Raw genomic sequence first — 16,030 nt, 5'->3', positions numbered from 1 at the left:
TTGCATCATGGTTCATCTGCCAAAAGCTACATACAGATGTGTACTGTAGATATTTTGAATTAAATCTTCTATAATCTCAAATATATATTTCACTGCATCTTTTGTATGGAAATAAGTAACTTTCAAATTAAGATGTTTTTATAGTCTTGAAACAAAAATGCGTGGTCAAATTGGAAGTCTATTTTCAACAATGCCTTTTTTACGGAATATTCACTTCCGATTCTAGTGCACCAATGATACTTTACATAGACGCTATTTATAAGACTGGTGTTTTAAGTTATCCTATGGCGTACGTGACATAGATAGGGATATTCCTGAAACCTAAGATCACAAAACAAAGACAAACGTACGTGTTCGTGATCCAAAACGCGAATACGTACGTCAACTCTGTAAACCTTTTTGAAGCATCGATAACTGTGCACAACAATCGAAAAAATATGAATACTGATGACTGTATTGCAGGCCAAGGTAAGCTACTGACCTATTTCGAAGAACACTGACCGTGACAACAGACTTGGACATATCCAAGTATGAAACGGGGTGGAGGACAGCGTGTACAAGATGTGTCACAGCATTACAGAGAAAGAAGAGTTATTTATCACAAGAAAAACGCTACCGGAAATGGAAATCCAATTATTCCAGTAGACAATATAAAAAACAAATATAGTGTATACAATATCATAGAAAACCGGTCATTATGCAATAGAATTGATCATGGCGATGCTAATTCGTTATCACGCATATATCAAATACACTCAATAAATGATAATCACCCGACGAAACTAAAAAAAAAAAAAAAAACAATTGCCTTTTCTACATCTATAATACTGGATACAGATTTTTGTTTTCCGGTGATGAACGGTTGCTTGTATGGTTAATCGTAAATAATAGGTTACTGTACACGAGAACATCATAACTCTAAATTGCGGAATTAAATCGTCGCAAAAGAGTAGAGCCCTCCTGTGTGAGACAATTTTGTTCGGGGAGTTGACCCCAGGATGCTCCAACCCCGGTAACTCCTATCAAGACACAGATGTACATATGTTGCAATGCTATACATATATGTACTCACCGTTTTCAGCTGGGAAATTAAAAAAAAATAGCTAGGCATGAAAACAAATCACCGCGAAAAAGCTTTTATTTACAGTAATCAATACATCCTAATTATGCAAAATTATTTGATATTTTTTGTTAAAATTCATGGAGTACTTGTTAGGTCCAAATGTAACTAAATTCACATGAACTAGATTAAAATTATTTAGTATTTCATATGAATATGACAGAAATGTTCTATAAACATACCGCGATCAGATACTGATTGCATTCTTGAAGGTAACTGGTTTTTTATTGAGTGTCGTATATATAACTATCAATCTTAAATGCTTTATTTTGTGTATTGGGTAAATGGAATGACCACTCCACATGATGTTAATGTGCAAAAGGACAGAAGAGGTCAGCAAAATAACCGCTAAAGTTCAAACTAATAAGAAGAATTTCATAAAAATATCATGACGAGATAATTATATACTGGTGATAAACGTTCTGCAGCTGAGATCTTATAATACATGTATTTGATTCCCTAGGTTGAAAACAAAATGAAGCATATTATATGCAATGAAAATTTTCTAATGCAGCTATAGATGACGTTTTGAATTGTCAAAGATGAAGAATGATATTTCTTCTACTATTTATGAATATATGTTAGTTTTAAACGTTGTCCTTTGTCACCGTGCTTTTCTTAACTTCTGAAACTTTCATTATTTTCTGATAATTCTTTCCTATGGGAAATTATAAGTTAAGGAATATATTTAAGCTCAGGAATATTCGTTAAATTAGGTACTGTTCCTTTATCGATGAGATTCTTCTTTGAGATCCGTCTATTCTTTTATATTTCACATTGTCAACATGATGGATGAACTGTTCTTGTCAACATGATTGATGAACTGCTGTTGTAAATATGATGGATGAACTGCTCTTGTCAACATGATTGATGAACTGCTCTTGTCAACATGATGGATGAACTGCTCTTGTAAATATGATGGATGAACTGCTCTTGTCAACATGATGGATGAACTGCTCTTGTCAACGTGATGGATGAACTGCTCTTGTAACCGTGATGGATGAACTGCTCTTGTAACCGTGATGGATGAACTGCTCTTGTCAACGTGATGGATGAACTGCTCTTGTCAACGTGATGGATGAACTGCTCTTGTAACCGTGATGGATGAACTGCTCTTGTAAACGTGATGGTTGAACTGCTCTCTTGTCAACGTGATGGATGAACTGCTCTTGTAACCGTGATGGATGAACTGCTCTTGTAACCGTGATGGGTGAACTGCTCTTGTCAATATGATGGATGAACTGCTCTTGTAACCGTGATGGGTGAACTGCTCTTGGTCAACATGATGGATGAACTGCTATTGTCAACATGATGGATGAACTGCTCTTGTCAACATGATGGATGAACTGCTCTTGTCAATATGATGGATGAACAGCTCTTGTAACCGTGATGGGTGAACTGCTCTTGTCAACATGATGGGTGAACTGTTCTTGTCAACATGATGGATGAACTGCTCTTGTCAATATGATGGATGAACTGCTCTTGTAACCGTGATGGGTGAACTGCTCTTGGTCAACATGATGGATGAACTGCTCTTGTCAACATGATGGATGAACTGCTCTTGTCAACATGATGGATGAACTGCTCTTGTCAATATGATGGATGAACTGCTCTTGTAACCGTGATGGGTGAACTGCTCTTGTCAACATGATGGATGAACTGCTCTTGTCAACATGATGGATGAACTGCTCTTGTCAACATGATGGATGAACTGCTCTTGTAACCGATGATGGGTGAACTGCTCTTGGTCAACATGATGGATGAACTGCTCTTGTCAACATGATGGATGAACTGCTCTTGTCAACGTGATGGATGAACTGCTCTTGTCAATATGATGGATTGAACTGCTCTTGTCAACCGTGATGGATGAACTGCTCTTGGTCAACGTGATGGATGAACTGCTACTTGTCAACGTGATGGATGAACTGCTCTTGTCAACATGATGGATGAACTGCTCTTGATGGATGAACAGGCTCATTGATGGATGAACTGCTTTGTCAATGATGGATGAACTGCTCTTGTCAAACGTGATGGATGAACTGCTCTTGTCAACATGATGGCATGAAAACTGCTCTTGTCAACATGATGGATGAACTGCTCTTGTCAATGGATGAACTGCTCTTGTCAACATGATGGATGAACTGCTTTTGTCAACATGGGCTCTTGTCAATATGAAACTGCTCTTGTCAACATGATGGGATGAACTGCTCTTGTCGAACATGATGGGAATGAAATCATGATGGATGAACTGCTCTTGTCAACATGATGGATGAACTGCTCTTGTCAACATGATGGATGAACTGCTCCTGTCAACATGATGGAACTGCTCTTGTCAACAATGATGGATGAACTGCTCTTGTCAACATGATGGATGAACTGCTCTTGTCAACATGATGGATGAACTGCTCTTGTCAACATGATGGATGAACTGCTCTTGTCAACATGATGGATGAAAATGGGTGACTGCTCTTGTAACTCAACATGATGAAGGATGAACTGCTTCTTGTCCAACATGATGGATGAACTGCTCTTGTCAACATGATGGATGAACTGCTCTTGTCAACATGATGGATGAACTGCTTTTGTCAACATGATGGATGAACTGCTCTTGTCAACATGATGGATGAAACTGCTCTTGTCAACATGATGGATGAACTGCTCTTTGTCAACATGATGGGATGAACTGCTCTTTGTCAACATGATGGATGAACTGCTCTTGTAAACCGTGATGGATGAACTGCTCTTGTCAACATGATGGATGAACTGCTCTTGTCAAACATGATGGATGAACTGCTCTTGTCAACATGATGGATGAACTGCTCTTGTCAACATGATGGATGAACTGCTCTTGTCAACATGATGGATGAACTGCTCTTGTCAACATGATGGATGAACTGCTCTTATCAACGTGATGGACGAACTGCTCTTGTAAACGTGATGGGTGAACTGTTCTTGTCAACATGATGGATGAACTGCTCTTGTCAACGTGATGATGGATGAACTGCTCTTGTCAAACGTGATGGATGAACTGCTCTTGTCAATGATTGATGATGACTGCTTTTGTCAACATGATGGATGAACTGCTCTTGTCAACATGATGGATGAACTGCTCTTGTCAACGTGATGGATGAAACTGCTCTTGATACAACATGCTGATGGATGAACTGCTCTTGTCAACATGGATGAACTGCTCTTGTCAACATGATGGACTGCTCTTGTCAACATGATTGCTCTTGTCAACTATGATGGAAACTGCTGTTTTGTCAACATGATGGACAAACTGCTCTTGTCAACATGATGGACGAACTGCTCTTGTCAACATGATGACAAACTGGTCATGAACTGCTTTTGTCAACATGGCTGGTCAACATGAACGGATGCTGCTTTGTCAATATGATGGATGAACTGCTCTTGGAACATGATGGATGAACTGCTCTTGTCAACGTGATGGATGAACTGCTCTTGTCAACGTTGGATGAACTGCTCTGTCAACGTGTCATGGATGAACTGCTCTTGTCAACATGATGGATGAACTGCTCTTGTAACCGTGATGGATGAACTGCTCTTGTAACCGTGATGGTTGAACTGCTCTTGGTCAACGTGATGGGTGAACTGCTCTTATCAACGTGATGGATGAACTGCTCTTGTAAACGTGATGGGTGAACTGCTCTTGTCAACATGATGGATGAACTGCTCTTGTCAATATGATGGATGAACTGCTCTTGTAACCGTGATGGGTGAACTGCTCTTGGTCAACGTGATGGGTGAACTGCTCCTGTCAACATGATAGATGAACTGCTCTTGTCAACATGATTGATGGGTGAACTGCTCTTGTCAACATGATGGATGAACTGCTGTCTTGTCAATGTGATGGTGAACTGCTCTTGTCAAAGATGGATGAACTGCTCTTGTCAACATGATGGATGAACTGCTCTTGTAAACCGTGATGGGTGAACTGCTCTTGGTCAACATGATGGATGAACTGCTATTGTGTCAACATGATGGATGAACTGCTCTTGTCAACATGATGGATGAACTGCTCTTGTCAATATGATGGATGAACAGCTCTTGTAACCGTGATGGGTGAACTGCTCTTGGTCAACGTGATGGATGAACTGCTCTGTCAACATGATAGATGAACTGCTCTTGTCAACATGATGATGAACTGCTTTTGTTTTTCTACTTTTCCAGATAGAGCTTGTTTATGTAGTTTTAGCACCATCAGATATTTGACGTCCTAAGCCAACAGGTCAATGGATGTACATTTTGATGCAAGAAGGTATATAATGATGCATTTCATTGTTGACATATACATGTATATATATTTTCAAGCATTTTCTCAATATTTTGTGATTCAAATTTTCGCTATCATACCCCAACAATGTTCCGCAAATTCTTGAACACATAATCGCCGTGAAAGTAACCGACTATATTGTACGATCTTTCTCCTTTTTAGTTTGTATTGTTGGTTGTCCAGGGAAGATTACCGCCTCATTCTTTACACTAGTACTTCTTTTCACGTCCTTTGAAAAGTGTCAGTTATATTTTACTGTAAATTACAGGAATATTTATGCTAATGTATTAATCGGACTATCTAAGGATAATAAAATCCAATGAATGTATCACGACATATTACAAGCTTAATCCGTACCTGTTATGATCAAGACTGAGCAGATTAACATCTCCGTTAAATTCACACGTATATAGATCTCTGATGCAGCTAAACATAATTAACCTGACACGAAACAGGTTGTGTTTCAGGCAAATAAGTAGAGACATTTCCACCATTTGTTTGACCGGCAAAAAACCTACTTGTGAGAACTATGGTTTGCAATGATGCATACATTTATGTGATCCTTTGGTCAATGTAGTTCTGTGCACTCTAAAAGTCAAATATAGGCATTCAAATTGTCATTAGGATATTGTCGATGAAGCAAAGAACAAGTTTTCTTAATTTATTATTTGGTCATATTTAATCGTTCCTCATGCATACTAAAACAAAATAGTTTTCTGTAAAATAAGTATTACTGGTTGTATTTGTCAGAGTGCAGCTATTTCACCTCATAGGCTTGCGATAATCCATCCATATAACCTGTTTTCCTGATATGTCGTATAGCAGATATAATTCTGAATATGTCAAAGGTGTATCGCGACCTCTCTCCGCTCTTAATCGTTTATCTTTTTAATGGTTTGCAAATTATTACTTTAAAAACATGACATGCCAATCGCATAATTCCTAACAGAGCAGACTACGAATTTATTTCAGTGCGATTGGGTTTAAGATTAGGCCCCTGTGTACTAATATACGCTCGCGTATACATGTACATCATTTCATGTCTTTGGTATTTTCAACATAGGACGTTAATTAATTAATTAATCAAACAAACAAAAATTTTCAACATATCCGCTAATACATGAATTCGTGATCAGGGTTTCTTATTGGCAATCGTGCATTCATATACATGTTTTATATAATTATACGTGAAACATTTGGATACGCGTTAGAACTGTCACAGAAAGGTACGCGACATGTTTTGTCTCGCGACAATAAAGATCTTCACATTTATATAACATCAAGAAACCGAAAATCTAAATCAGACTGAAAACGGTAAAATTGGAAATTAAGCCTTGTATTTTATCCATCCTCACTCGTGTTTGCCGCTGACCTGATCTACACCTTAATATCCTGTCATAATACATGTATTGTTTACTAACATCAAGGTGACTATAAGCAAAAATAAAACATACGTTACCGTTAGTTCCATTTGCAGATTTGTACCAGATGTTCTTAATTGATACGGCACCGCGAAATGGAACGCGATTGGATTTTTCCATGATGGCGGCACCCACATGAAAGATACGCTTTGAATATAAAAGCCAAGCACTTTCGGTGTTGACAATAAAATGGATATAAAAGTAATACTAAAATAGTTTCGACATATATTGAAATAAACAATCCGTGTAATTTCATTGGATAGTAATACTCTCTGTCTTGTTTTTAAAAAAGACAACATTCCGATGAAAAATCTCGGGTCCGCCATCTTGGATACAAGTGGTAAGCTTCTGAAAACGAATTGGTAAGAATCTGCAAATAGAACGCACGGATATATGCATGTCAACTTGAATGCATCAAAAAAGGGAATGTCCATTATTTCTAAATTGTCATGTCTCTGATTTCCCTTTTGACATACCCGATGCAGGTGGTGAAATCAAATCTTCAGAGTTTATAAGGAACCACTTCTCATATACAGAAGTACAATGTATTTTATTAATACAGTTTCATTCCTCTCTTAAGATTAAAAAAAATTATAGACATACATGATGGAAAAAAAATTATTTTTATTTTAATCGCCATTTAAAAATTTTCATAGTTTGAGTTTGTGTTTGATATAAACTTAGACACAAACTTTTCGGAGCTTTTTTACAACCTCAACTAAGATAAATGATATTTTATTACCTCATTCTATTTTAGTTTAGATTAAAGTCATGGCATTTCGGGGTTTTTCTTCCTCTTCTGAAAAAGTTGAAGAAAAAATTATTATCGTACGTCCAGTTACACAATACATCGAGCTACACAGCACATGAAGGATTTTGGCAAGTGCCTGCATGCAGTTCTGCCACCACCTCTTGATCAGAATCCAGACTGTGCGAAGCATTGGAATAACTTACTTACGGGTGATAAACCTAATCATGTATGGTTTGCAAAGACTGTGTGATGAAATACTGGTATGGACCAGTTTACAGAAGTGTACAATCACAACTCAACAGCTCATTGCTTCTGAATAAATGTTTTATAGTGTGTACATGATGGAAGGAAGTGGACAGTTCTTGCGCTATACTCAAAATGAACGTACATTGTACACCAATGATTAACAGTTCTATTTCGTTTGTATGCAAAACCGGTATCTCAAAAAGGTAAAGCCATGGTAGTCAACGAAATAAAGTAAACGCTTCATTTAGGACAGTGGCATATCTTATCCTTGTAGTTTATGTAAGTATTACATATCAATGTCTATGTTAGTAATATCACTTCCCCAAACCGAAGCGCACGCCTGCCACTTGGAATCCACATATTCTGCCAGTGTTTATATACTCTATAATGGTCTGTAGCGTGAGACGAGTCGTATCACACGCATAATTCCGCATGCCTGTATTCAACATAGGTGCTCGTTTCATGAATCGCGAAAAATTCTCTGTATCTTCATATGAGGATCTATGCATTGGAGGTAATCCACGCATGCTCATCCGAAGAGATGGTGTTTTTTCACAGGGTAAGATATGTGCGATAGAAGCTGCAGTCTATTCCTCCTCCCAGATATGCTGCAACCATCTAAAGGTGGAAAGAAAAAAAAATATAAAAATATAAACTTTATTTATTTTACATTGATTGCGAAACAAGTTATACAACTTATACAAATCACTTTCGATGGTCCGGATGAAAGTGCACTAGGAGGAAACCGGAGTACACGGAGAAAACCCACGTGATCGGGAAGGTGACACCTGACCTTTTTACGTCCGGCCGGGATCGAACCCCACCCGGCTAGGTGAAAGACTTTACCACTACATCACCCGATTACCGACATGGAAAATGTGATATGAGCCGCGATAAAAAAAATACTACAGCTGCAGTATATGCTCACTGGTTATCCCGTTTGAAACATAAGATAAACCTTAAAATGTACGTACTAGGTAAAGAGTCCTTAACTTGCTTCAGAAGCTAATTAATTATAAGTTTCTCCAATGGACAAAATTAGAAGTATCAACAGATTTAAGTAAGGGAGGTAACGTATCCTCGACAAAAATTGTAGAGGTATAGAATTCCTTACACACAATATATATTGTGCTTATGTCGTAACGGTGAGCCGAGCAAACGTCTGTAGAAAGCATTGGTCGATGTTGGATAATTCAGGATGATACAGCTGGACTGCTCAACTGTCAGCAGGTACAGAAGAAATGCAAACAGAAGGAGCCGCACCATTACAGGAATCTGTGGAGAAGGAATATTAACGATAGGAATAGTAATACATTTACTAGGAAAGGCAATACTATGTGGTTCTAATCATCTATCATTACTGTTCTTCACTCTTTTACTGGACAGTATATATGAATCAAATCAACCAAACATAAAATAAAAACAATTCGACAGTAAATCAAGCTTAAGAAACAAGACTGAATAAAAGTTTTTTTTCGGAATAAAGAAAGACCTCTTCTACAAATAAAAATGAATTATATGTCAACAGTAGCGCGATAAAATAACATGCAATATGATTGGTACATCCAGCCATTCAATAAGGCACTATTCACTGGCAATGTAGATATGTCTAAAAATGATAATGGTGAGGCAGAAAAGGACAGAGATTAAAGACTTGAAAATTCCCCATTTTAAAACATCCAGTTATTCCTCTTTAGACTTTGTATTGGCCGGGCAGTGAAATGACCTAGAGTTCAAGGAAACACAGATCATGACGTGCTTCTCTGTCTATATAATTATGTGTACACGTAAATCTATCACACACATGTGGTATATTTCACACAATTGCCATCACAAAAGGGTTCTGGCTTCATTGGTCATTTCTCTATATACAATTAAGCTGTCTTTACCGTGTGGGATTTTCTTTATAAAACCACTTGTTCTATATCAGGACTTGATCTAAAGTGATCCCACCTTTGTAGTTTATAATTGACATGTATAAATGTTGTAATACTTCCCTATAGAAATCTTATATAAGAGAATATGGGGATACTGTAATTACTGTTATGCGGGTATAAAACATTGCAATGTGAAGCATCAACGGGTTTCAGCTTATCATTTATTTCTGCAAACCTTCGATTTAATATCTGTTGGATTTAGAAGAAATCACAAAACAATTCATGATAAGGTACCACAGTGTATATTGATGACGGTTTGTAAACTGATCAACAAAAAACACTATTACGATTGACCAAAGAATCAATATCACCTGGAGGGGTACTAAATATAAATCCGTATATAAGACTAATACAACACTCCCGATTTACTTAATGCTTTATTTAGTGATGTTCGGACGTTTGTTTGGGGGGTGGTATCTATAATCATTACTTTTACCACGGACCTCGTTATAGTAAATGGACGAACCTCTTACTGTTTTACCGGTCTGTACCTACGTAAGATGTCGTAAGCTTCTTGCCTGTCCTAGTGCCTATTCTAATCTCTACTTTCTTTATATTGACTTAGTAGACATTCCTTTAAGATCGATTACTGTTTGTTCTCTATTTTCCTCACATTTCATTATTTTCCTATGTTATATAAATGATGAATTTTTCTTCAATGCCAAATTTATCAAATACCCCAAATTATAAGTTTTTTTTTAAAGATATGAATCTTTGTCAGAAATTTTGAAACCAAAATTAAACACAAATTAATTAATATATTGATCCAATAGTTATGTCTTTTAATTACTTAAATTGTACATTTCTTGACATTGATTACAAAGCTTATACCTTATTCAAAATATGAAAATAGCAAAATATGAAACAGATTCGATGAGAAGTGACTATAGAGAATCAATCTCTAAGAATATGACTGACCCTAACAGTGTGTTAAAGGATGACACGAACGGTAGCACTTCTGAGACTTTCACTCACTATGAACTAAAAGTGATAATTGTAGGCGTCTTGAAAACAGAAACTTTGAAATATATGTAACTACACTATAATCATATGAAACACATCAGTTATAGTTATAGTTATTTTTAGACATATATAAGAGTACCTTTTGATCGGGGTCACATAACTAATAAGTTTATGACAAGCCGTCATGTATTTACGAACAACGAAGCCCTGTTTCAGTCTGACGTGAGAAGAAAACTAAGGAATGGTGAAAATGTGTGATAAACACACTCTAATTTGGGTTTATTACCATTCCCGGGGGGTTATATATCACGTGTGATCGTTCAGATGTGCTAATATATTACTTTTGTCATTATTTCATAGTCATAATGCCATGCATATTAATGTTTCTCCTTTTAGTCAAAACATTTCTCCCTTCTCTGATAAACTATAAAGTTTTATGTAAAAAAAGACTTTAATTGAATTGATGTCTCCCTCGACGCTGCATTTTGGTCTGTCCGTTGCGAGTATAATGTAATCAGGCGATATGTGCTGCTGTTTGTCTATGTCACTTTGTTTCAGTGACGATATGTGCTGCTGTGTTTATGTCACTATGTGTCAGTGACGATATGTGCTGCTGTGTGTCTATGTCACCATGTTTCAGTGACGATATGTGCTGCTGTGTGTCTATGTCACTATGTTTCAGTGACGATATGTGCTGCTGTGTGTCTATGTCACTATGTGTCAGTGACGATATGTGCTGCTGTGTGTCTGTCACCATGTTTCAGTCACGATATGTGCTGCTGTGTGTCTGTCACCATGTTTCAGTCACGATATGTGCTGCTGTGTGTCTATGTCACTATGTTTCAGTGACGATATGTGCTGCTGTGTGTCTGTCACTATGTGTCAGTGACGATATGTGCTGCTGTGTGTCTATGTCATCATGTTTCAGTGACGATATGTGCTGCTGTGTGTCTGTCACTATGTGTCAGTGACGATATGTGCTGCTGTGTGTCTGTCACCATGTTTCAGTGACGATATGTGCTGCTGTGTGTCTATGTCACTATGTTTCAGTGACGATATGTGCTGCTGTGTGTCTGTCACTATGTGTCAGTGACGATATGTGCTGCTGTGTGTCTGTCACCATGTTTCAGTGACGATATGTGCTGCTGTGTGTCTATGTCACCATGTTTCAGTGACGATATGTGCTGCTGTGTGTCTATGTCACTATGTTTCAGTGACGATATGTGCTGCTGTGTGTCTGTGTGACTATGTTTCAGTGACGATATGTGCTGCTGTGTGTCTGTCACTATGTGTCAGTGACGATATGTGCTGCTGTGTGTATATCACTATGTGTCAGTGACGATATGTGCTGCTGTGTGTCTATGTCACCATGTTTCAGTGACGATATGTGCTGCTGTGTGTCTATGTCACTATGTTTCAGTGACGATATGTGCTGCTGTGTGTCTATGTCACTATGTTTCAGTGACGATATGTACTGCTGTGTGTCTATGTCATCATGTTTCAGTGACGATATGTACTGCTGTGTGTCTATGTCACTATGTTTCAGTGACGATATGTGCTGCTGTGTGTCTGTGTGACTATGTTTCAGTGACGATATGTGCTGCTGTGTGTCTGCTGTGTGTCTGTGTGACTATGTTTCAGTGACGATATGTGCTGCTGTGTCTATGTCACTATGTTTCAGTGACGATATGTGCTGCTGTGTGTCTGTCACTATGTGTCAGTGACGATATGTGCTGCTGTGTGTCTGTCACTATGTTTCAGTGACGATATGTGCTGCTGTGTGTCTATGTCACTATGTTTCAGTGACGATATGTGCTGCTGTGTGTCTGTTACCATGTTTCAGTGACGATATGTGCTGCTGTGTGTCTGTCACCATGTTTAAGTGACGATATGTGCCGCTGTGTATCTATGTCACCATGTTTCAGTGACGATATGTACTGCTGTGTGTCTATGTCATCATGTTTCAGTGACGATATGTACTGCTGTGTGTCTATGTCACTATGTTTCAGTGACGATATGTGCTGCTGTGTGTCTGTGTGACTATGTTTCAGTGACGATATGTACTGCTGTGTGTCTATGTCACTATGTGTCAGTGACGATATGTGCTGCTGTGTGTCTGTCACCATGTTTCAGTCACGATATGTGCTGCTGTGTGTCTATGTCATCATGTTTCAGTGACGATATGTACTGCTGTGTGTCTATGTCACTATGTTTCAGTGACGATATGTGCTGCTGTGTGTCTGTGTGCTGTGTGTCTGTGTGACTATGTTTCAGGGACGACATGTGACACATTCGACGTGTGAAAACCGGTTTACTGATTTAGACGGAAGTTCACTACTTTCCAGAACAGTCTCCCTGCCCACTGTTTTGGTGTCAATATTTTGCCTTCTACCATATCTTCACATCTCTTTTACAAGGTTGTGTGGAGCAATGATTGTCTTACAACACGTCATTTCACACCCTAATAAGGCGTTTAGGATTGATTTGATAATGAGTAAGCAAAGATTAGCATTCTTGTGTTTATGTTTCTATATAACTTTCTCGATCCTTTCTCAACCAATTGGATCATTCATGGGCAATGAGATCACAAAACAGAGATGCCCATATTACTACTTAATATTGCGTGATCACAACACAAATATGTTCATGTTACCATTTGATATTGTGTGATCACAACACAGATATGTTCATGTTACCATTTAATATTGTGTGATCACAACACAAATATGTTCATGTTACCATTTAAATATTGTGTGATCACAACACAGATATGTTCATGTTACCATTTAATATTGTGTGATCACAACACAGATATGTTCATGTTACCATTTAATATTGTGTGATCACAACACAAATATGTTCATGTTACCATTTGATATTGTGTGATCACAACACAGATATGTTCATATTACCATTTGATATTGTGTGATCACAACACAAATATGTTCATATTACCATTTGATATTGTGTGATCACAACACAATATTCAATATATTTATAAGTTCATATGTCAATTACCATTTAATATTGTGTGATCACAACACAAATATGTTCATGTTACCATTTGATATTGTGTGATCACAACACAAATATGTTCATATTACCATTTGATATTGTGTGATCACAACACAAATATGTTCATATTACCATTTGATATTGTGTGATCACAACACAGATATGTTCATGTTACCATTTAATATTGTGTGATCACAACACAGATATGTTCATGTTACCATTTAATATTGTGTGATCACAACACAATATGTTCATTTACCATTTGATTTGTGTGATCATATGTTCATATTACTATTTAATATTGTGTGATCACAACACAATATGTTCATTTACATTTATATTGTGTGATCACAACACACAGATATGTTCATGTTACCATTTGATATTGTGTGATCACAACACAAATATGTTCATATTACCATTTGATATTGTGTGATCACAACACAAATATGTTCATTTACCATTTGATATTGTGTGATCACAACACAAATATGTTCATGTTACCATTTAATATTGTGTGATCACAACACAAATATGTTCATCAACACAAATATGTTCATGTTACCATTTGATATTGTGTGATCACAACACAAATATGTTCATATTACCATTTGATATTGTGTGATCACAACACAAATATGTTCATATTACCATTTGATATTGTGTGATCACAACACAAATATGTTCATGTTACCATTTAATATTGTGTGATCACAACACAGATATGTTCATGTTACCATTTGATATTGTGTGATCACAACACAAATATGTTCATATTACCATTTGATATTGTGTGATCACAACACAAATATGTTCATATTACCATTTAATATTGTGTGATCACAACACAGATATGTTCATATTACCATTTGATATTGTGTGATCACAACACAAATATTTCATTTTACTTCATGTTACCATTTAATATTGTGTGATCACAACACAAATATGTTCATATTACCATTTGAATATTGTTGTGATCACAACACAAATATGTTCATATTGCCATTTAATATTGTGTGATCACAACACAGATATGTTCATATTACCATTTAATATTGTAAATATAAGTCTATATTTGTATAGTTTGGAATTTATTTCGTCAAAATGTTTATGATTTTTTTGACAATTAATGGTTATATCAATATTTGACACAATTAATATGCATTGTGCATTGTATGTCAGTTTATGTGCCTAATGAATTTCAGTACTGTTTATGGTTGGTTTTTTTTTGGTTGCGGTGAAAATATTAAGCATTTAATCACGAAACTAAAACACATTGGCATGTTAGTTTTTATATTGCATTTTAATTACTAAAGTAAAATATATTGACTTCTCAATAATAAATGCTGAAATATAACAAATTAAGAGGTCAAGAAAAGTTCGTACATGTTAATATTTAATCATAGGCTTTTGACTCTATAGATATTTCTTTTTGTGTAAGTGTGATACTTTTTATGCTAACTTACTTGTATATCTATAGAGTCAAAGGTTTGTGATTTAATTAAAGTATTTGGACGATTTCATAAGTTCAGTTAAATAATATTTCAATTTCCAACTGTTTACATATTTTCTTTTGTGCCCCTAAATATTGCATGATATATGTTTAGTAAAATACCATGATTTAAACCAAAATATCGGACTTCCAATAGTTATTGTCTTCTAAATATTTTAGGAAAGAAAACAAAACTTACCTTTGCTTTTTTTACTTCAAAATGTAGAAATGTCTGCGAATATTTGCTATGCACCAATTGGTAGTAGTAAACTGAACGTAATTTCACACGTTCTCCTTATATACTTTGCTGCTAATGTGCGTAGGAAAATAGCTCGTGTTAGAGGTCAAATCTCCCAGGTTCATCCAAGGTTCATCCAGAGCATCCGAATAAAAGATACCATGACACTAACGAGAGACTATCTCTTATATCGACATATTACGTATGTCAAAGAATTATATAATGTTATTGATATTCTGATTACAATCACAATCAATTGCAATAACACGAGAGTTGTCGTGACTGTCCGTATGTGATAGACCATGACTTAAAATTAAGTTGAATAAAGCTTTTTTTTTCTTTTTTTTTCTTTGTTTTGGTACTTTGATTGCTTTGTTTTGGATGGCTTTTTTGTTTTCCTTGCTTGTGAGGGTTTTTTTTTTTTTTTTGTATTATCTTTGTTTTGATTGTTATGTGTTGGTAATTTGTTTTATTTATTTTGAATTGGGTTTTTTTTGTTTGCTAGCATTTGTTTTCGCTTTTCGTTTTGTTTTGATTGTTATATTTTGTT

This window comes from Argopecten irradians, chromosome 4 (assembly GCF_041381155.1).
Source record: "Argopecten irradians isolate NY chromosome 4, Ai_NY, whole genome shotgun sequence".
Classification (NCBI taxonomy): Eukaryota; Metazoa; Mollusca; class Bivalvia; order Pectinida; family Pectinidae; genus Argopecten; species Argopecten irradians.
Note: the sequence above shows the minus strand (reverse complement) of the source record.